We start from the raw sequence: 23,860 nt of genomic DNA on the forward strand, positions 1-23,860 counted from the left end.
AGGGCTAAACTAGTTATTCATTGGTAGAAAGTCCATTTGCCTTGGCATCAGAAAATACAAGCCTTTTGATTTTTCCCAAACCATATATCCCTGAAGATCATCATAGCTAAGTCACAAGAGTGTTTTAAGCACCAAATGAGATTGTGTATCTTTTTAAAAAGAGTCATGGTAGCTCCCAGGTATATTTCAACTTCAACGGGGGAAAAATACACGAGAAAGCTGAGGCAGATATAAAACAAGGGTGGGGAAGTAAATTAGGAACCAGAGCTAAGAAGAGTATGGAAAGTCTATTCCATGGGGAATTCAAGCCTAATAAGATAATGTGACCAGACATGACACATGAAGGTAGCTAACCCTCTCCTGTTTGCCTCCTTCAACCCAATACAAACAAACATAGATACTCAGGTGAGGTTTAAAATAATGCCAGCAATAGCCATGCCACCCTCCTCACCAAGACCCCCTATAGTTCTCAGCAGAAGTTTGGGGTTGTCCCTCTATGTCTGCTCTCTCCCCAATGGTTCCTTGGCCTGTTCCCAGCAGATCACAATGACTAATTTCCTTTCCCATCTCTTCAAGATATCTGGAGTGTTCCTTTAACCTATCATGGACACTTCACATGACTGCTCTAGGGAATAAATCCACTGGTTGCACTAGTTTAATCCAAGTATTTCACTAGTGGCCCCAAAATAATCCTTTTACAAACATACATACACCACAGCTCAAAGGGGTCCCCCAACCCAATGGGGCTGTTTGGTAAGTGTAGGCATTGTATGGTCTTTATTCTTTTAGGGTTATGCTGCATGTTAGATCAGCCTATCAGATCTGAACTTTGGAACACCCAGAATTGCCCTATTATCTTCAAGGCAATGTTTCAAGGTCTGGTCAAACTTTATAGAGCACCTACCATGAAGAGGGGCAATACAAGCATTAACAATAGTCCCTGACCTCTAGTAGCTCACAATTTAGGGTGGGAATTACAGAGCCATACTACAAAAATAGCTATAATTTATTGAATACTTGGTATGTCAGGAACTATGATTTACCTGTATTATCTAATATTCTAAAAATAACACCGTAAATTAGATATTAGTATTATTTCTACTACACAGATGATGAAATGGAGGGCTCAAAGCGTTAGTAGATTTACCTAAGGTCACATATGTGGTAAGCATTTCCAAGTTTGGTCTCCTAAGTCCATGCTTGTTTTCTTAACCATCTGGCTACACAAGGAAGGCTGTTTCAAGTTCTTAACAGAGGTACTAAGTGTCCTGGGTATAAAGGGGAAAGAGAGATTAATTTTGTATGGAGGCATGAAAGTGAAGATGGTAGATATACCCCAGGGATCAAGTTTATTGGAGTAGGGATTTGAGATATATATATCAGATGTGTGGGAGAGCACTCTGGGTGATGGGACTACACCTGGAAAGGCACAGACTCAGGAAAACACAAGGCATATTTAGTGAAGTGGGTAGAGAGTAAGATGAGGCTATAGTAGGGGGCCAAATAACAGCAATGAGCTTGGAAAGGGAGATAGGGGCCATATGTGGAAAAGGGTGTCAGTAGAGCCTTAAATGCCACAAGTTAAGAAGATTAATCATAATTGGCTTATGCCTCAAAAAGGGCACTCATTTGGCTAACTGCCTTGTACTATGCCTCTTACAGTATCTGAACATGTCCAGGTTGCTATGGTTCAGTGGTGTCTTGCTGGTCATCTATTTCAAGGTCTTTACCCTGAGCAAACTCCTTGACTTTCTTTAGGAACTAGCTCATGTCTCTAGTGGGAAATACAGCTGTTCACATCCTGATAGGTACCATATCACTGTTCCCTTTGGGGTATACCCTGACTACAGGGCACTCTAACTGCCTGGACCATGCCTGGCTCTACCACTCAACTGTTCCTCTATGGCAGATCATGGGGTGCATTCATCTCTGCATCACTGAATCCCATTACACTGCAGGGCTTAATATTCTGTTATAGAAGGGAGGAAGGAAGTGGTTGATTCTCATTCACCTTGATAACTTCTTTATCACAACTCAAAACATTTAATACCACAAAAGGGGAACATAGCAATTTTCCCGCCTCTGCTCCCTCTGTGTTTTGTGCTTAACAACATTCACAACAATAAAATCCACTTCAACTTGATGAGCAGTTCCAGGCCTCTATTGTGCTGGAGGGATGCAAGCTGGAAAGCCAAGGGACACAACGCTCATCCCAGTGAGCTCTGGAGGTCAAATGCACACAGGCTGTGTAAAGCATTAGAACTCTGCAGGGTAGCTCTCCTGCCACCACTGCACTGCTGGCTCATGTTGGACATCCTGGCCTTGCCATCTTTATTCTCTACTCTCCACCAGGCATCCAAGTGTTTCTTGTTGTACAATGACTGTTTGAGTGGTAGTGGGCCGACAGGGACATGGATTCCCTCCCACATTTGTTCTAAACAACACAAAGGGAATCACTTTGTGATGACTCACTCCCTATTTCCTAAACTCTCCTTCCTTTCCACTGCTTAGAAACAAGGCTCAGGAAAATGTGTCTGGAGTTAGGAGAGGTAGTAGTCCCCCTTCATTCTCCATCCTGAGGGGTGAGGCACAGGGGCTGCTTAGAAAGTAGGACACAAAGTGAATAGGAGAAATCCAGTACTCCTTGGAGATCAGCAGGCCATTTGCTCCTTTAGACTTCACAGTAAATTTGCCAGGTTTAAAGTATTCTCCCTACTTTAGAGGTAAGTAAACAGAGGTTCAGAAAATGTAACGCCATCAGTTAGTAAGGAGGGAGCTAAGATCTGAACTCAAGTTACCAGGCTCCAGAACTGTGGTTCTAACCATTGTACACTCTATTGGCCATAGACACATGGTCTCATTTGATCTTTTTCACACTACTCCAAGGAAAGTAGGGTTCAGTGCCCCTTTTATCAACCTCTTCTAAGCAAGAAGAATGGTCTACAAAAGATAATGAATTTCGTTCTATTCCAATTCTGTTCTCACTGTTATTGCCTACTCTCCTTTCCTGCATACCCTCCCCTGTCAATCCACTCATTAAGATTTTATCCCTGCTATATTTCCCATGTTGTACTTTATATCCCCATGACTATTTTGTGAGTACCAATTTGTAATTCTTAATCCCTTCACCTTTTCACCCAGTCTCCCAACCCCCCTCTTTTCTGGCAACCATCAGTCTGTTCTCTGTATCTATGAGTGTGTTTCTAGTTTGTTTGTTTGTTTAGTACTAAAGTAGATGGACAACATGGTATGGTGAGAAGGGCATGGTTTTATTTTCATTTTAGTTTTTTAAACCTTAAGGTGGCTTTCCCCCTCTGATAATTCAAACAATGTACTTAGTTGTAAAAAACAAATACTGCAGAAATATAAAGAAGAAGAAAAAATCACTCCTAAGCCCACCACCCATGACTACTGCCAACATTTTGAGCTATACTCTTACAGATATTTTTCTAAACACAAACATATATTTGAAGAAATGGAATCATACCATTCATAATATTTTTTACTCTGCCTTCTAAAAAATGTCAGAATACACTTATTATATAATTTATTCCTCACGACCCTGTGTTGTGGATATAATTATCCCCTTATTAAGTTGAAGGAAATTAAGGCCTGGAGATATCATGCAACCACTACTTGTTAGAACTAGAATTTGAATTAAGATCTGTCTGTTCTAAAACTCAAGCTTTCCCTATCACATTTTCTCATTCATTAAAATGTATTAACATACATTGACACTGCAATAATTAAAACACTGTGGTACTGGTGCCAGAATAAACAGACTAACTTCTTCCACTCATTTGTATTTTTATGGATGGTTATTGGGCACCTACTAGATGCCAGGCTCTATTCAAAATACTGGAGATAAAGAGTAAACAAGACAGTACCCCTATTCTCATAGAGCCTTTAAAATGGTGAGGGAGGCAGGTAATAAACACATAAGGAGATATGTATGTAATATCAGGAAGTGATAAGTATTGTAAAGCAATATAAATTTAAGGGGACAGAAAATGACAAAAGGGGGTATTTTATTTCTTCAAAGAAGGCCGGCATCTTTGAAGAAGTGATATCAGAGAAGTGACCTGAATAAATTATGGAAGTTAGATAACCAGAAGAAGACTCTTCCAGGAAGATGGAACAGCCAGTGCCAAGATCTTGTGGCAGGAGCATGGTTGGCATATTTGAGTAATAGCAAGAAGACCAGGGCAATGCAACTTGCAAGGAGAAGAGCTGTAAGAGATAGACGATGTGGCAATGCAGGCAAGGAATTAGGTCACGCAGGACCGTGCAGGCTATGGTCAGCCTTTGGATTTGATTCCAAGTCTAAGACAGTGTTGGGTTTTGAGCAGAGGAGTAACATAACCTGAATTCCTCTATGAGAATTCCACCCTAGTTACAGACTGGAGAGGGTAAATGTGAAAACAGGGAGACAAGTGGTAGGTGGGCAGTGTGGGGACAATGTGCTAAACCACTTGGAAAAAATATGTGCCTAGATTTAACAAATGACTATAAGGCTGGGTTATGGAGACAAACACAACATTGCTGCTCCCTGTAGAGTTCACAGTGCAGTAGATGGGACCAACAATTCCATTTGAGCCAGCTGTGGCAGACTTATGTACTAGTACATGAGCTCTGAAAACTAGAGGAGAGAATGCTACCTTGTGCCTGTGGTCTGGGGTGAGGGAAGGCTTCACAAAAGAGGCTTGATTTGAGTAGAACCCTGAAGGCCCAACAGGAGTAGGGAAGGAAAGAAGAGAGGATGTGTAATGGGGGTGGACATTCCAGGAGGAAGAATCACAGAAGCAAAGGTCAGAGGGAAATACTGTCAGGATGCTTTCTAGAAACGCCCTTTCATTAGTTTATGCCAGACCCGTTCAGAGTTGACTATAAGCAAATGAATCAAGGTAGCAAATATAGCTGGCTTTATTTTACATTCCTGCCCAGGAACTTTAAACATGTTAGAACATTTTAAATTTTAAACAACCATCTAGTGCAAGGGTTGGAAAACTTTTTCTGTAAAGAGCTAGATAAATATTTTAGGTTTTGTGGGCCATATGTTCTCTTCTGCAAATACTCAATTCTGCCATTGTAGTGTGAAAGCAGTCATGGCAAATATGTAATGAATGGACATGGCTGTGTGCCAATAAAACTCCAATTACAAAACCAGGCAGTGGGCCAGATTTGGCCCATGGGCTATAGGTTTGGCAACCTCTAAGCTAGTGCTTCAGCTCCCCAGTGCTGTGCTCTATGCCCCCAACACTTACCCCACAGGTGCCTGTTGAAGGGGTTGGAAGCTTGACCTACAGACATACATTCTGAGTGGCAGACATTTATCAATCTCTTCTAGAGATTACTGATGCCACAAAATCAGTTTTTAAGTAAAATATGAAAATGTGGAGATTGCGTGCCAAAGAGGATGTAATGCTTGTAAGAGGAAACTAGACTGAGGATCTGGGCCTAAGAAGCATATCTGAAATAAATTAACAATTATTTTCAGGCAAGTAAATCAGAAGATAAAAACATATACTTTTGCTTTAATGATTAATATGGAATCCACATATAGCCCTGACAACGTCTTTCTATGTTTTAACATTTCAGTGTAATTTCAAATTAATTTCTTACATTGCACTATTGAAATAGGATCACTAAGATAACAACCCTTTGTATATCTATCTATCTATGTATCTATCTATCTATCTGGCTATCATTCATTCATTTTCCAACTACTATTAAGGAACTCAAAAGAAAGAAATATTCATAGGGCAATGTCAATGACTTCAGGGCACTAAACTCTGCAATTCTCAACACAATTATAACAAAACCCAGTTCTTATTACAAAAAGGCAGACTTTGCAAAAGCCAGATCCTGTTCTTGAAATGGACCGTTAGCTTCTTTGTATTGATTAGGTGCCACAGTTTATTTGTCATTTTCCTTTTAATTTCATCCTAGAGCATCACCCTTGGCTAAATGTCTTGAATGGCATCACTTGATCAGACATGCTGTCAGTTCCAACATTTCCAGGGACTTGATGCCCAGAACAACTGACTTGCCTTTTCTCACATTGGTCATGATGACCAATGGCTTTGCATTGGGGATATTTTCTTCACAGTCTTTCCACAAAGCCTCTCTGAGAAAAGAAAGGCAGTTTTTATCGGAAATTTAAAATAATTCAATTGGGCAGGATGATAACTTTCAAAAAGGACAAATCTCCAAGCTTACATCATCATCATCACTCTCACAAGGTGCTTACTCTGTGCCATGCCCTGCTCTATGCATTTTTATGTCTTTTAATTAGTTAATACCTTACAACAATCCATAAGGTATTACTTAGTTTTTGCTGAAGAATGAAGAGGGTATGTGATTTGCTCAGACTCTCATGACTGGAAGTGGCTGATCCAGGTTCTGAACTCAAGCAATCAGGTACAAATTCAGGCATGTTTCTGCTAAATCAAGCAACATTGCCTTTTGATTGAGTTTTAGAAAGGAAACAATTTAGTTAGGAATTATTAGCCCAACTTTGATTAAAAGTAATTGAGTTCCTTGTTATGTCGTGAAGTATTTCATAGAGTTAAACTCAATTTGTTAGGCAAAAAGCAGCCTCCTTTTATCCCTGCGGGATCAGTATATCATCTCCATAAAATAAGCCCATTTCAAGATATCTGAAACTTCCCATAGCTTTCTAGGTTTTATTTCTTATAAAATATTCCTAAGCATTTTTTGTAAGTTATTTCAATTGTTGCAGACAACATATAGATGAGGTAACTGAAGCCCAGAGTCATTAAATAACTTGACCATAATCATAAGTTAGTAAGTAACATGGCAACATTGTTCCTTCCATCTGACTGTCTCCTTCCTTGGGCATAAATTGATTTAGAATGGACTAGAAGTGTCCTGTTCAAGTTATTGAACTTGATTGGGGTGTGTGTGTGGTTTTTTTTGAGATTTGATGTTATTATTTGTTATTCTTAGAAAATCTCATTTTTTATTGCACTCAGACTTAGAGGTAGATGCTTTCAGAGGACAGCCTATGTCTCTTGGGAATCTGTTTCTGGTATTTTTCTTTTACCTTCTTCAAGGGGAAACTTTTTTTTTGTCGTTCCCATCACTGATTTGAACCACATAACCCTTCCATTCTCTACCCAGAATGTCAGAAGCAACTTCTGTGGCCATACACTTCTCATAAAAGGTACAAAATTTGATTTGCATTCATTGTCCACTTCAATGAGTTTCTGGTAGCCAGTGGAGAGGAAAGAGATATTCAGCTTCGTTTCACAGCAGCTGACCATCTCTGAGAGAATGTGATTGATTTTGCTACATTTGTGAAAAATTACATTGTTAGCTAGTATATCTGGAAAGGATAATAGTTTTAAAGGTGAAAAATTATTCTAAATTAATTTGGAATCCAAATATTATTTATGCTTCATGGTATAAAGGGGGTCATGCAGGTTGGAACTTGGTCATCTGTGAGATCACATTTTGCATTTTTCAGTAAACGTGAAAATCCATGTAGCCCATATGCCTTTTCCATATTTTTCTCTCTTAAATTTTTTATTTTTATTGTTAATTTTTAAAAATCAAGATAATTGACATATTATATTTGTTTCGGGGGTACAACATGATGATTGAATAATTGTATAGATTGTGAAATAATCACCACAAAAAGTCTTGTTAATATCTATCACCACACAGTTAAACATTTTTTTCTTGTGATGGGAACTTTTAATATCTACTCTCTTAGCAACTTATAAATATGCAATTTAGTATTATCAACTACAGTCATCATACTGTACACTATATCCCCGTGACTTATTTATTTTATAACTGGAAGTTTGTTCTTTTTGACCTCCTTTACCCATTTTGCTCACCCACCATCCTCTGCCTCTGGCAACCACCAATCTGCTCTCTGTATCTATGAGGTTCTGTTGTTTTTGTTTTTGTTTTTTAGATTCCTCATATAAGTGATATCATATAGTATTTGTCTTTCTCTGTCTCACTTTTTTCATTTAGCATAATGCCCTCAGGTCTATCCATGTTGTCCCAATGTCAAGATTTCCTTACTTTTTGTGGTTAATATTCTATAGTGTGTGTGTATTTTTTCCTTATCCATTCATCCATTGATAAACACTTAGGTTATTTCCATGTTATAAATAATGCTGCAATGAACATGGGAGTGCATATATCTTTTCAAGTTAATATTTTTGTTTCTTTTGAATAAATACCCAGAAGTGAAATTTTTGGATCATATGGCAGTTCTATTCTTAATTTTTTGAGGAACCTCCATACTGTTTTCTATAGTAATTTTACCATTTACATTTCCAACCAGCAGTGCACCAGGGTTCCCTTTTCTCCACATCCTTGTCAACACATTATTTCTTGTGTTTTTGTATTATAGCCATTCTAACAGGCGTGAGGTGATATCTCATTTGTGGTTTTGATTTGCATCTCTGTGGTAATTAGTGATATTGAGCACCTTTTTATGTACCTGTTGGACCATCTATGTATCTTCTTTGGAAAAATATCTACTTAGATCTTCTGCTCATTTTTTAAATTGGATTTTTTTGTATTTTTACTATTGAGTTGCTTGCGTACTTTATATAGTTTGGAGAAAATACTGTGTTCCTCAACACCCTCACCTCCTACTGGCTTGTAAGACAGGGTTCCACACTGGAATAGGTAAACTGAGGAGACCAGAGTCTACCATCTCCATCCAATGCTCAAAGTAATTACTTAGAGGGAGAGCCTATCCAAAAGAACAGAAAGCTCTGAAGCACTCCAGAAAGAAACTGACTTTATGAAACAGTATGTGGAAATCCCAAGCTAAGGGTTCTCTAGAAAACAGTGGAGGTTTTGATAGTGAGCAAATAAGAGGAAACTGGTAATTCTTTGAGAGCAACAAGCTAAAACATAGGCCATATTATTTAACAGATAAACCAGCTAAGAAGGGCCCTTCTGCAATTAAAGTTCAAAGACTTGCATAATGCAAACTGTACCTGAATTAAATTGAATCAAACTATGCAGCAAGTTGCATCCCCCAAGAATTGTTGGAAACAATAGAGAAAACAGCCAGAAATTAGTGAAGCCTAATAATAGGAGGCAGACAGCTTAACAGAGATATCAAGGAAAGAGACAAAGAGATCCATGATAAAACCACTGTTATCACAAGGTGACTATGTTCATGCCCAAGTTGTGCCATCTTAGGACTGACAACAGAGAGGCTTTGATTGTATGGTATGTGAGTTATATCTCAATAAAGTTAATATTTAGAAAGTGACACAAATAAGAGCAAAACCAACACATTTTTCCTCCCCTCAAAAGTCATTTTAGAAGAACATGGGCCTGCAATTTTTTTTTGTTTATGGTTTATTCTTGTTTCATTTACCACAGAAACCACAATATTTATCAAAAGAAAAGTAGATTTTGTAAGAATATTGCCAATTTAATCTCCCTCCCCGAGTATTTTGTGACATAGTTACTTAGACACCTTAAGCATTGGAATAGCAGGAACACCAAATAGGGAGACACAGAGCAGGTTGGAAGGGTGTGATGAGGTTCATTTTTTCAATCTATACCTGGTAGAGTCCCAGACATTCTTTGATGTCTCTTCTATATATATTTATGATTATTGCATTAGACACCCCAAATTTAGATCAGAAAAGGAGAGAAAGTAGCAAGCATAACCTCTTTCACAAAATGTATTTCTTTGGAAGTCACTGTTACACTTGTTGACACAGAGATATCTCAAATTCAATGTGTTCAAAATTAAGTTCATCGTCTCCCTCACACTTCTACCACTCCTGCTACTTTTCCTAATATTGGGAGGACACAAATCAGAAAACTGGGAGTCATCATAGGTGACTCCTTCCCTCTCAGCCATGCATTCACCCAGTCATTTATCAGTCTACCTCCCAAATAACACATCTCTGATCTCTTATTGACCTAGCTTAGGCTCTCATCAATTTTTCCTTGGATGTTCATAGCCCAAAACCATTCTAGCTTATACTCCTACCTTTAGTCTTATCTCCATCTGATTTGTCTTTTACAGAGGATCAAATCCAAGTTTTCTAATTCCTTATTGTGGCATATAAGCGCTTTATTATCTGACCCCTATTTATCCTCCAAAGTTTATCCCACAATATTCCATGCTCAGGCCCATCTCTATATACTTGACTATGCTGTTCCCTCTGTCTGGATTGAACTTGCCCATATTTTTCAACCCATTAGATCCTACTTATTCCTTCAGAATCAGCTCAGGAGTTATTTCCTCTGGGCAACCTTTCCTGAACCCTGGGCTGCATTCATGTCCCTTTCTCTGTTTTCCAACAGTTATTCATGCATGACCCCATCTCTGCACTGTACTGAATGTCTTAGCTTACTTGGAGGTTTTCCTTGTTAGACTGTGGGCTCCTTAAGGACATGGACTGTGCCTTATTTTTCCTTATATCTTCAGCTCCTAGCACAGGGCTTCACCCAGAAGGGATGCTGACTATATGTGCTGCAAGAGCAACCCCCAAGTTGTTGCTCAGTCAATGTTTATTTAATTTAAACTCCCTGATCCTAGACACTTGATGATGCAGTTGGTCAAATGCACTTCCTTTATGCTCCCAGACTGTTCCTCTACCATTACGATTATCACTCTCTCAATGTTATTTGTTGTTTACTTACTTGTCTAACTCCTCACTGAATGGTATCAGCTCCTCCTGGAAGGGCTCAGGTCTTGCTAACTGCTGAATTTTTGGTGCATAGCTTACCCAGTATGCATGGCAGAAAGTAACGTCTGGGTAGGCCAACAGATATAAAAGGAAAGACTGCAGTGGGCACACATAGTTATTCTGTCCCATTGCACCAACCAGATGGAGTGTGGAGAAACTGCAAGTGTCATTCTAGCAGAAGTCCTCCTCCCCAACACAAACACAAGGCCAGAAAATGGAGGATCCCATCAATAATGATTACCAGCTAAGCTAGATTAAAATTGGGGCACTCAACTTTCAGTATGATCCAGTTGTTGCCACAGAAAGTTTTTGGAAGGGATTTTCTTCTTTGGCAACTACTAAAAAGTTAGAGGCAAAGACAGAATCTAGAGAAAGAAAGTAAAACTGTTCCAGAGGGCTGTGCTGAGAATTTGACTGGTCATTTCAGTATGGGCAGCAATTGTAACCACACTTAATTTCAAAAATGGGCTTTTAAAGGAGCATGTATGTGATTAAGTAGAATTTAATCCACAGAATCATGAAAGAGTGCCAGGGTTCAGGTGTTGGTAAAGTATAAAATGCCTCCTCTCCTATACTCACTCTTTCATGTACCCTGCTCTCCTTTATCAAAAGCCACCATTTTAGCACATGACCAAAACCAAAATTATAGGTGTCAATGTTAAAACTATGACAAAAAAACTGACCATTTTTCAGTATCATTAATGTGAAAACAAAGACATACTGAATATTTGCCAGTGCTGGTGTTATATGAGTCAGCCCACACAAAGCAAGCAATCTTTGTCATTCCTCCCAAATGAGCCAGTGACAAAGGAAAATGTTATTTATTTCAGCAGGCCCATGTCACTTTCACTTTGAACCAAAGCTGCTGGTCCAATGTTCCAGCGTAGATCATTACTGAAAGAAAGCTTTGCCAGAGAGAAAACTCCTGTGTGGTTTGGACTCTGGGATGTCCAAGTTTGGCACCCAATCTATCTCATCCACCCCTTAGATGTTCTATCTCTGATATTAATTTCTAAAGTGAAGGTTAAATACAACCATTTTTGTTTGGAAAATTTCTTGAGATTTCCTATCATGACCATGGACACTGTAAAGTGGGATTGAGCCTTAAATCTGGGCTTTGCTCCCCTAGAAGGGAAGTGCACTGACATTTGTTGAGTGAATCAAGCTGAGCTGTGCACTTTACATGTGTCCTTTCTTTAACCTTTGAAATCACCCAATGAAGTTTATATTGACATCCCCATTTTCCACACAAGGTGAGCAAGGCTCAAGAAGAGTAAAAACATACCTAAGGTCACAAGGTCATCATTGATAGAACAAGTATGCAAAGCCAGCTCTGGCTCACTCTAAAAAGCATGTCCTTGCTTACTACTCCACCACACTGGTCCCCTGGTTACTGTTTACTTGAGAGAACCACATCTAGTCAGTATTCAGGAAGATTATCAATTCAGGCCTCAATTGTTTTAAGATAGCTTTACATTTGCAATGCAGTTGTGATTGTTAATTTCCCACTAATCAGAAGAGTGGCATGTTGTACTACTTTAATCATCACAGTGCTTGAAATAAATACTACATAATTTCAACACCTCCTCTCAAATCTCAAAACAGAGAGATGATGATACACTAATGGATTATATTACACTGAAGGCTCATTTAGCTTGCTACCAAATTTGTTGAAACATAAGTCAAACACTGATTTGAAGGGACTTATTAGGTAAACACAGTTAAAATACATATCTTTCCTGAAAGGCTGCTGATGGTGGATGTTCATATGACTGTGCACAGGTGGTATTAACTCTGAATGCATCGTCTGTAGAGTTTGTACTTCCAAATAACTTTTTTGGGTTACTAATTGGGAAGTGTTCCAGAATGCGTATAAGGGTGGGAGAAATATTCCAAACCCATACCTGTTCAGATAAGTGGAGATATCATTAGCAACAAGAAGTAAGTGATCATGGTGTCTGTCATTTTTCATAAATTACACTAAATAACCATAATGCTGCAATTTTAGTGGTCCAAAGTTCATTCTATTCAGCAGGACATCGATACTTAACTGTTTAAAGAAAAGGGACCCGCTGAGAAAATAGTGGTCTAATCAGATGCCATAAAATCGAGCTGATGAGATGAGTCCCATTTCTTTTTTTTATAAGGGGATTCTAATGAAGCAATGCTCAGAGAGGATATATAACTTTGGGCTCCCTATTTCATTATTCATGTCAGCTGTACCAAGTTTCAAATGAATCTAAGGAATCTAATCCCACTGGCTATTTGTAGACATGCTGGGCTGTGCAGGTGACTTATTAAACCCCAAATTCTTAGCTGCCAAATTGTCTTGGATCCTTTAAGGATTATGAGCAAGAGTTGGGAAATGAAGCAAATTAAAAGGAACAGTAATCAAATTAGAAGTAACAAAAGATGGTGCCTCAAAAACTAATTCATCAGATGCTAAAAGTGGAAGACAACGGGTTAGTTCGTGAACAGCTCTCACAATAAGGTAAACACCTCTGAGGCTCAGGTAGACAAACACAGGCAGGCTTAAGAGGGAGGTTTACATGATATATCTAGCACACCTTCCTCTCTGGAAAGAGCCTGAGAAGGGAGGGAGAAGACAGGGTGAACATCTACCTAGTATCTACCAGTCAGGCTCCTGGGCTGGAGAAATCATCCACCTGTCAATATATATCTCCTCCCAGGGAGGTGTAAATAGCCCAACTAGTAGTACCTAAATTTATTATATTAATACTTTACCATTGGAATATAATTTCTTCTTTTTTATTGCTTAAAGTATTACAAAGAGTATTACACATGTCTCCTTTTTTTGTCCCCCACCCTTGACAATCCTCTGGCCTCCCCTACCCCCCAGTGTCTTATGTCCATTGGTTATGCTTATATGCATGCATACAAGTCCTTTGGTTGATCTCTTACCCACCCCCCTCCTGCCCTCCCACCCTCCCCGGCCTTCCTGCTGTAGTTTGACAGTCTGTGGGAGGCAGCTCTGCCTCTGTATCTATTTTTGTTCATAAGTTTATAATGGTCTTTATTATCCAGAAATGAGTGAGATCATGTGGTATTTTTCCTTCATTGACTGGCTTATTTCACTTAGCATAATGCTCTCCAGTTCCATCCATGCTGTTGCAAATGGTAAGAGTTCCTTCTTTTTTACAGCAGCATAGTATTCCATCATGTAGATGTACCACAGTTTTCTAATCCATTCATCTACAGATGGGCACTTAGGCTGTTTCCAGATCTTAGCTATGGTGAATTGTGCTGCTATGAACATAGGTGTGCATATATCCTTTCTGATTGGCGTTTCTGGTTTCTTGGGATATATTCCTAGAAGTGGGATCACAGGGTCAAATGGGAGTTCCATTTTCAGTTTTTTGAGGAAACTCCATACTGTCTTCCATAGTGGCTGCACCAGTCTGCATTCCCACCAGCAGTGCACAAGTGTTCCTTTTTCTCCACATCCTCTCCAGCACTTGTCGTTTGTTGATTTGTTGATGATAGCCAGTCTGACAGGTGTGAGATGGTACCTCATTGTTGTTTTGATTTGCATCTCTCGAATGATTAGTGACTTTGAGCATGTTTTCATATGTCTCGGCATTCTGAATGTCCTCTTTTGAAAGGTGTCTATTTAGATCCTTTGCCCATTTTTTGATTGGATTGTTTATCTTCCTTTTGTTAAGTTGTATGAGTTCCCTATAAATTTTGGAGATTAGGCCCTTATCAGATATGACATTGGCAAATATGTTTTCCCACACAGTGGGTTTTCTTGTTGTTTTGTTGATGGTTTCTTTTGCTGTGCAGAAGCTTTTTATTTTGATGTAGTCCCATTTGTTTATTTTCTCTTTAGTTTCCATTGCCCTAGGAGCTGTATCAGTGAAGAAATTGCTTCGGCATATGTCTGAGATTTTGTTGCCTTTGGATTCTTCTAGTATTTGTATGGTTTCCCGTTGTATATTTAAGTCCTTTATCCATTTTGAGTTTATTTTTGTGTATGGTGTAAGTTGGTGGTCTAGTTTCATTTTCTTGCATATATCTGTCCAATTTTCCCAACACCATTTATTGAAGAGACTATCTTGACTCCATTGTATGTTCTTGCCACCTTTGTCAAATATTAATTGAGTGTATTGGTTGGGGATGATTTCTGGGCTCTCTATTCTATTCCATTGATCTATATGTCTGTTCTTGTGCCAGTACCAGGCAGTTTTGAGAACAGTGGCTTTGTAATACAGGTTGATATCTGGTATTGAGATCCCACCTACTTTGTTCTTTCTCAGGATTGCTGCAGCTATTCGGGGTCGTTTTTTATTCCAGATGAATTTTTGGAGAGTACGTTCTAGGTCTGTGAAATATGCCATTGGTATTTTAATGGGAAGTGCGTTGAATTTATAGATTGCTTTGGGCAGTATGGACATTTTAATGATGTTGATTCTACCAATCCAAGAACATGGTATGTTCTTCCATCTCTTTATGTCTTCCTCTATCTCTTTTTTCAACGTCCTGTAGTTTTCTGAGTAGAGGTCTTTTACCTCTTTAGTTAAGCTTATTCCTAGGTAGCTTAATTTTTTCGGTGTGATGGTAAATGGGATTGCTTTTTTAGTCTCTCTTTCTGCACATTCACTATTGGTGTATAGAAATGCCATAGATTTCTTGGCGTTAATTTTGTATCCTGCTACATTGCCGAATTCTTCTATTAAGCCTAATAGTTTATTGATGGAGTCTTTAGGGTTTTTTAAGTATAATATCATGTCATCTGCAAATAAGGACAGTTTTACTTCTTCTTTTCCAATTTGGACGCCTTTTATGTCTTCTTCTTGTCTAATTGCAATGGCTAATACTTCCAGTACTATGTCGAACAGGAGTGGTGAGAGTGGGAATCCCTGTCTTGTTCCTGTTCTTAGGGGAAATGGTGTTAGTTTTTGTCCATTGAGTATGATGTTGGCTGTGGGTTTGTCATATATGGCTTTTATTATGTTGAGGTATGATCCTTCTATTCCCACCTTGCTGAGAGTTTTTATCAAAAATGGGTGTTGAATTTTGTCAAACGCTTTTTCTGCATCAATTGATATGACTATGTGGTTTTTCTCTCTCAATTTGTTTATGTGATGTATCACGTTTATTGATTCGTGGATGTTGTACCATCCTTGCATCCCTGGGATAAATCCTACTTGGTCGTGGTGTATGATCTTTCTGATATACTGCTGGATCCGATTTGCTAAGATTTTGTTGAGCATTTTGGCATCTATGTTCATGAGGGATATTGGCCTTTAATTCTCTTTCATTATTCTGTCTTTACCTTGTTTTGGTATTAGGGTGATGCTGGCTTCATAGAATGAGCTTGGAAGTGTTCCTTCCTCTTGGATGTTTTGTAGTAGTCTGAGGAGGATAGGTTATAGTTCTTCCTTGAATGTTTGGTAAAACTCCCCTGTGAAGCCGTCTGGTCCTGGGCTTTTGTTTGCTGGAAGCTTTTTGATGACTGCTTCAATTTCTTCCATAGTTATTGACCTATTGAGATTTTTAGATTCTTCCTGATTAAGTTTTGGAATGTTGTATTTTTCTAGGAATATGTCCATTTCCTCCAGGTTGTCTAGTTTGTTGGAGTAGAGTTGTCCATAGTATTTTTTAACAATCATTTGTATTTCTGTGGGATCTGTTGTTATTTCACCTCTATCATTTCTGATTTTGTTGATTTGGGACCTTTCTCTTTGCTTCTTGGTGAGCCTGGCTAGAGGTTTGTCAATCTTGTTTATCCTTTCAAAGAACCAGCTCTTGTTAAATTGATTTTCTGTATTGTTTTTTTGGTCTCTATGTCATTTATTTCTGCTCTAATCTCTATTATCTCCTTCCTTCTGCTCACTCTGGGCTTTTCTTGGTGCTCTCTTTCTAATTCTTTGAGATTTAGAGTTATATGATTTACTACCATTTTTTCTTGTTTGTTGAGATAGGCCTGTAGAGCTATAAACTTCCCTCTCAGGATGCTTTCATTGCGTCCCAAAGGTTTTGGATTGTTGTGTTTTCATTGTCATTAGTTTCCAGGATGTTTTTAATTTCTTCTTTGATCTCATTGGTAACCCAATCAACATTTAATAACGTGCTATTCAGCTTCCAAGTGTTTGAGTATTTTGAGTTGTTTTTATTGTAGTTTATTTCTAATATTATGGCCTTGTGGTCTGAGAAGATGCTTGGTATGATTTCAATCTTCTTGAATTTGGGGAGACTTTGTTTGTGACTCAATATGTGGTCATTTTTGAAGATGTCCCATGAGCACTTGAGAAGAACATATATTTTGTGGCTTTGGGGTGAAGTGTTCTGAAGATGTCAATTAAGTCCATCTGATCTAGTGAGTCATTTAGGATTGCTGTTTCTTTGCTGATTGTTTGTCTAGAGGACTTATCCAGTGATGTCAGTCGTGTATTAAAGTTCCCTACTATGACTGTATTGTTGTTGATCTCTCCCCTGATATCTTCCAGTAGTTTTCTTATGTATGTGGGTGCTCCTGCATTGGGTGCATATATGTTTATCAGGGTTATATCCTCTTGTTGTATTGATTCCTTTAGTATTATGAAGTGGCCTTCCTTATCTCTTGTTATGGCCTTCACTTTGAGGTCTATTTTGTCTGATATAAGTATTGCTACCCCAGCTTTTTTTTCATTTCCATTTGCCTGAAAGATATTTTTCCATCCCTTCACTTTCAGTCTGTGTGAGTCCCTTCTAATGAGGTGGGTCTCTTGTAGACAGCAAATATATGGGTCATGTTTTTTTATCCATTCAGCCACTCGATGTCTTTTGATTGGACCATTTAGTCCATCTACGTTTAAAGTTATTATTGAAAGGTACTTGTTTGTAGCCATTTCTATATTTTTGTGTGTGTGGCTGTTTTCTTTCTGGGCTTTTTAGTTCTTCTTTTTACACCAGTCCCTTTAGCATTTCTTGCATTGCTGGCTTGGTGGTGATAAACTCCCTTAGCCTTTTTTTGTCTGTGAAGCTTCTTATTTCCCCTTCAAGTTTGAATGATAGCTTTGCTGGATAGAGTATTCTTGGATTCAGTCCTTTGCTTTGCATCACTTTGTAAATTTCTGTCCATTCTTTTCTGGCCTGATGTGTTTCTGTTGAGAAATCATTTGATAATCTGATGGGGGATCCTTTGTAGGTAACTCTCTGTTTCTCTCTTGCAGCCTTTAAGATTCTGTCTTTGTCTTGTACATTTGCCATCGTTATTATGACGTGTCTTGGTGTGGGTCTTTTGGGGTTCATCTTGCCTGGGACTCTCTGTACTTGTGTAACTTTTTTCTTCCCCATATCTGGGAAGTTTTCTGACATTATTTCTTCAAATAGATTTTCTAATCCTTGCTGCTCTTCTTGTCCTTCTTGCAGCCCTATTATGCGTATGTTACTTCGTTTCATGTTGTCCCGAAGCTCCCTTAGGCTCTCCTCCTGCTTTTTAATTTTTTTCTCCAGTTGCTGTTCAGATTGAGCTTGTTTCTCTACCTTATCTTCTAATTCACTAATTCGGTCCTCTGCTTTTCTAGTCTGCTGTTGAAACTTTCCATGGTGTTTTTGATTGTAGCTATATCATTTTTCATTTCTTCCTGATTCTTGCATAGGTTGTTGATTTTCTCATCCATCCGGTGAATGAATTGTACAACCATTATTCTGAATTCTTTTTCTGTCATGTTGCATGCTTCAACTTCATTAATTTCCTTTCTTGGAGACTCCTCATTGTCTTTCCTCTGGGTGTTGTTTCGTCTCCTCATTCTGATTACCTCCTGATGGTTCAAATGTCGAGTTGCGTGGGCCTGGGCGGTTTGCAGTGGGAGCCTCCCACCACCCTAGTGTCACTGAAGAGCTCTGACACTAAGATGTGTGGTTGTTGTGGGTTGGTGGGAACCAGGCTCGCTCAGAGTCTGTGTTGTCAGCGCTCAATGTGGCCTCGTACACGCCCTTAGAATCAGGGACCCTGCTTGCACCGTGCTGAAACAGAGACCCCCCTGAAGCGTGTTGAAAACCAGAGCCCCCTAGCATGTGCCAGGAGTCAGAGTTCCCCAGAATCCAGTATCAGAGTCTCTGTTGCTTCGCGCGACCTTACCTTGAGAATCAGGGTCCCTGTGTGCCCTTGCACCAGGAATTGGAGTCACTGGCTCTTAGTATGAATGCACAGGAAATCAGGATCTCAGGCGCAGGTGATAAGAAACACAGTCAAGTCACTGGTGCTTGGTGCTGACTCCTGCCCAGAGAATCGGGGTCCCTGGGCCTGTGATACGCGGGACAAATTCCCGGTGTTCGCGCAATTGTTCCCAGCCCAGGGCTCAGAAGCCGCAGTGTGCCTAGGATCAGTTCCTGGGGTTCGCGTGGTTGCTCCCAGCCCAGGGCTCCTGAACCCGGCCCTATGCGGGATCAGTTCCAAAGTGCTCGCGCACTTCCAGGCTAAAGTTCCTGGAGCACTGAGGCCCTGGCAAGGGGTGGGTCTATCAGTTAGTTACTCTGGCGCTGCCCGCAAGCCTGCGGGAAGGGGGGATGGGCTCTGTTACTCACGGATCTGCCGCGAGGATTTCTGAACTTTTGGTGTCCGCAGGTCTGTAGCTGTGGTCACAGGTTCTGTCCCCAGTGGCTGCAGGGTCCTGGTATGTGTCTGAGATCAGACTGGGTGGTGCTGAGGCCAGGATCCTATTCTCAAGCAGCTCTGTTTCCCAAGATGGCGTGGTCGCCGTGCCTGTGCTGGCCGCCCAGGAGTGTCTGCGCAGGGAGCGGGACTCCGCCGCCTAAGACTGCCTGGTTTAGCAGCCCCTTAGAAGTCCTGCAGAATCTAACTCTCCCTAGCTCATACACACACCACACACGTCCACACACTCCTCTATCACTTCCTTGCGCTCTCACACTCTCTCCCTCCCTACCTTCCTGCTGGTCGCCATTTTTCCTGGAATATAATTTCATATGAGGATGATATTTCAAGTAACTCCAATATGCTAAATATAAAATGCATATATTTCCTTTTGGCAGCATTAAATAGATCGAGGATATATTTTTAATGTTTCTCCCTTCAGACTGGAAGCCAGACAATGAAATCAATCAGCAGCTCCTGGGGAGCAGGGTGCCTTCCTGCTGTAGTTCTTGGCTGCTTCCTCCTCATCACTCTGCCCCCCAACACTGGGTTGTGTCCTACTACCTTACAGGAGAAATTGAGGCCCTGGAGAGAAAGGAGCTCAAGCTGTTATTAAGATTAAATGAGCCCTAACCGGTTTGGCTCAGTGGATAGAGTGTAGGCCTGTGGACTGAAAGGTCCCAGGTTCGATTCCTCTGGTCGATGTTTCTCTCTCATCGATGTTTCTAACTCTCTATTCCTCTCCCTTCCTCTCTGTACAAAATCATTAAAATATATATTTTTTTAAAAAAAGATTAAATGAGGCAATGCATGCAAAACCCGTAGCAAAGTGCTTGGCATATAATAAGCACTCAATAAATGAGAGCTAATATTATTATTACTACTATTAGTATCACCATCATTTTCAGAGGGGGAGGTATATCATATTTTGTTTTTAAATATATATTTTTATTAATTTCAGAGATGAAGGGAGAGGGAGAGAGAGAGAGAAACATCAATGATGCGAGAGAATCATTGATTGGCTGCCTTATACACTCCCCCTACTGGGGATTGAGCCCACAACCTGGGCATGTGCCCTTGACTGGCATTCAACCTTGGACCATTCAGTCCACAGGCCAGTGCTCTATCCACTGAGCCAAACTGGCTAGGGCTGTTGTTTACTTTTTATTTGTATATTTGGAATTTCTTGTATATTTTGGAGATTAACCTTGTATCAGATATATGGTTTAGAAATATTTTTCCCATTTCATAGGTTGCCTATTTTCCTTGTTTCTTTTGCTGTACAAAACATTTTAGTTTGATGCAATCCCACTTGTTTATTTATTATTTTGTTGCTTGTACCTTTGTTGTCATATCCATGAAATCATTAGAAAAACCAATGTCATGAAGATTTTCCCCTATATTTTCTTCAAGGAGTTTTTCAGTTTCCAGTCTTAAATTTAAGTCTTTAATCCATTATCTTTTCTCCACTATTGATTTTTAGCTCCTTTACCAAAACTCAGTTGATGGTATACACATGGAATTATTTCTGGGCTTTCTATTCTTTTCCATTGATTTGTCTGTCTTTATGTCAGTACCATACTGTTTTGATTACTGGGATTCTGTAATATATTTTGAAGTAAGCAAGTGTGATACCTCCAATTTTGTTCTTCTTTCTCAAGATTGATATGAGTATTCATGGTCTTTTCTGGTTGTGTATGAATTTTATCATTGTTTTTCCTATTTCTGCAAAAAATAACTTTAGGATTTTGATAGTGATTGCATTGAAACTGTAGATCACTTTGGTAGTATGGACATTTTAACAATATTAATTCTTCCAATCCAGGAGCACAGGGTGTTTTTCCACTTGCTGTGTCTTAATTTCTTTCATGAATGTATTATAGTTTTCAGTATACAGAATTTTCACCTCCTTAGTTAAGTTTATCCCTATTTTATTCTTTTTGGTGCTATTGTAAAGGGGATAATTTTCCTAATTTTCTTTCAAATAGTTCATTGTTAGTGTATAGAAATGCAACTGATTTTTTTAATGTTGATTTTGTATTCAGCAACTTTACTGAATTTGTTTATTTGTTTTACCAATTTTTATGAAGTTTTTAGGATTTTCTATATGTAAGACCAAGTCATCTGCAAAGGCAGACAATTCAACTTTGTCCTCTCTTATTTGTATGCCTTTTATTTCTCTTTCTTGCCTAATTGCTCTTGCTAAAACTTCCAGTACTACCTACAATAGGAGTGGCAAGAATGAGGATTCTTGCCTTACTCCTGATTTTAGAAGTAAAGTTTTCACTTTTTCTTTTTTTTAAAATTAAATCTTTATTGTTCAGATTATTACATTGGTTCCTCTTTTTTCCCACCATAACTCCCCTCCACCCAGTTCCCACCCACCCTCCGCCCTCACTCCCCACCCACTGTCCTCATCCATAGGTGCACGATTATTGTCCAATCTCTTCCCGCACCCCCAAGAATAGTCAGTCCATTCCTTTTCTATGTCCCTGATTCTATTACAATCACCAGTTCATACTGTTCATGAGATTATTTATTCACTTGATTTTTAGATTCACTTGTTGATAGATGTGTATTTGTTGTTCATAATTTTGTATCTTTACCTTTTTCTTCTTCTTCTTCCTCTTCTTAAAGGATACCTTTCAGCATTTCATATAACACTGGTTTGGTGGTGATGAACTCCTTTAGCTTTTTCTTATCTGTGAAGCTCTTTATCTGGCCTTCACTTCTGAATGATAGCTTTGCTGGATAAAGTAGTCTTGGTTGTAGGTTCTAGGTATTCATCACTTTGAATATTTCTTGCCATTCCCTTCTGGCCTGCAAAGTTTCTGTTGGGAAATCAGCTGACAGTCGTATGGGTATTCCCTTGCAGGTAACTGATTTTCCTTCTCTTGCTGCTTTTAGGATTCTCTCTTTGTCTTTTGCTCTTGGCATTTTAATTATGATGTGTCTTGGTGTGGTCCTCTTTGGATTCCTTTTGTTTGGGGTTCTCTGCGCTTCCTGGACTTGGAAGTCTATTTCTTTCACCAGGTAGGGGAAGTTTTATGTCATTATTTCTTCAAATAGGTTTTCAATATCTTGCTCTCTCTCTTCTTCTGGCACCCCTATAATTTGGATGTTGGTATGCTTGAAGCTATCCCAGAGGCTCCTTACACTATCTTCGTATTTTTGGATTCTTTTTGCATTTTGCTTTTCCGGTTGGGTGTTTTTTGCTTCTTCGTATTCAAATCTTTGACTTGATTCTTGCGCTCCTCTGGTCTGCTGTTGGGAGTCTGTATAATATTCTTTATTTCAGTCAGTGTATGCTTAATTTCTAGTTGGTTCTTTATCACAACATCGAGGGTTTCACTAGATTTCTTGATCTCACTACGTTTATCGGCAGTCTCACCAGTCTTCTTGAAGATCTCACTACATTTATCGGCGGTCTCACCAGTCTTTTCGAGGGCCTTATTAAATTTATCGGCAGCTTCTACACAGTTCTTTAAAGACCTTAAAAGTGTGGTTTTGAACTCTATATCCAGCAGTTTGCTTTCCTCCATTTCTGTCGTTTGTGTCCTGTTTCTTTCTCTCAGCATTTTTTATACTTCGCTGTGTCGATAGAGTGCCTTTCTGTGCTAAGTGTCCCAATTACCTGAGGTAGACACACTTGGTGCACCCCCTTGTGGGCTTTGTGCACAGTCTTGTTGTAATTAAGCCTTGATTGTTGTAGTTATCACTGGGAGGAATTGACCTCCAGGCCAATTGGCTGTGAGAATCAGCTGTGTCTGCAGTGGGAGAACTTCTGTGCTGGAGACACCCCTCTGGAGAAAGACTTGCTTCAATGGGGCTTTGGTGCTCACTGAGTCTGCCCCCTGAGTGTGTCTTTTATGGTTCCATGGAGCTGCAAACTGGATGGTCCCACTCTGACCCCTGGGCTTCCTGGCTTCTGGATCTCTAGGGAGGTGCTAATCTAGCCTTTGCCTGAGGCTATCCAGCAAAAGCCTCCCTGCAGGGCTTGGGCGGGGCAGTTCCCATGGGATCAACAGGGCGGGGCTAGCAGTTATGGCTGTTCTCAATCTTGCCCTCAGAGGCTCTGCTTCTCAGTGTCCCAGTAATCGCTGCAAGCCCCACGGAGAGAAAGCTGCCCTAGGGTTCTGACCGATGCCAGACAGTCCTACTTCTCCCGTTTGAGTCTGGGTCCCTAGAGACTTGCCCGGAACTGGAGCTCAGAGCCTGAGACTCCCTCCCGATTGAAAAGGACAACCGTGCCCTCAGCTGCCATCCCGCTCCGCATGCACCTCCGCACCTTTGTATTTTCCTCACTGTGTCTCCTCTGAGTCTTGGTATGCTTTTCTCTTTCCTTCTAGTTGTAGAATTTCCACTCAGCCAGCCTTCCTGTGGTTCTAGATGATGTCCGTTCCGTCTTTTAGTTGTATTTTTGAAGTGGTTGTGTGAGGCAGCAATCTCTGGTGTTTACCTATGCTGCCATCTTGGTTTCTCCCCACCCGCATATTGTGAACGAGTGGGCAAGGGGGGTTGACTTCATAGATGTTCTGATCAAGTTTTCAAT

This window comes from Myotis myotis, unplaced genomic scaffold (genome assembly GCF_014108235.1).
Source record: "Myotis myotis isolate mMyoMyo1 unplaced genomic scaffold, mMyoMyo1.p scaffold_m19_p_4, whole genome shotgun sequence".
In the NCBI taxonomy this organism is placed as follows: domain Eukaryota; kingdom Metazoa; phylum Chordata; class Mammalia; order Chiroptera; family Vespertilionidae; genus Myotis; species Myotis myotis.